We start from the raw sequence: 518 nt of genomic DNA, 5'->3' as shown, positions 1-518 counted from the left end.
AACATTGGGGTACATGTGCTCCTACGCATCAGCATTTCTGTATCCCCTGGGTAAATCCCTAGCAGTGCTATTGCTGGGTCACAGGGGAGTTCTATGGGTAGTTTTTTGAGGAACCTCCACACTTTTCCAGAGCGGCTGCACCAGTTTACATTCCCACCAGTAGGGTAGGAGGGTGCCTGTCTCTCCACACCCTTGCCAGCATCTACAGTCTCTTGATTTGCTCATTTTAGTGGGGCTGTTTTGTTCTGTTATGATGAACACCTTGGAGTCAACTCTTATAGCAAAATTTTTGCCCACATATGTAGTATTGGTCTGGACTTTTCTCTATACTTATTCACTGAGTCATGTTGTCTAGTTCCATGACTTTACTTACACACAAAAGTACTAACATTCCAAAATTCATATATATTTCAAGGCACTTTTGTTCAAAAAGAGCTTTTTATTTTTTATTATTTTTTTAATGTTTATTTTTGAGAGAGAGAGAGACAAAGTGCAATGGGAGAGAGAGAGAGAGAGAG

This window comes from Suricata suricatta, chromosome 5 (assembly GCF_006229205.1).
Source record: "Suricata suricatta isolate VVHF042 chromosome 5, meerkat_22Aug2017_6uvM2_HiC, whole genome shotgun sequence".
In the NCBI taxonomy this organism is placed as follows: domain Eukaryota; kingdom Metazoa; phylum Chordata; class Mammalia; order Carnivora; family Herpestidae; genus Suricata; species Suricata suricatta.
Note: the sequence above shows the minus strand (reverse complement) of the source record.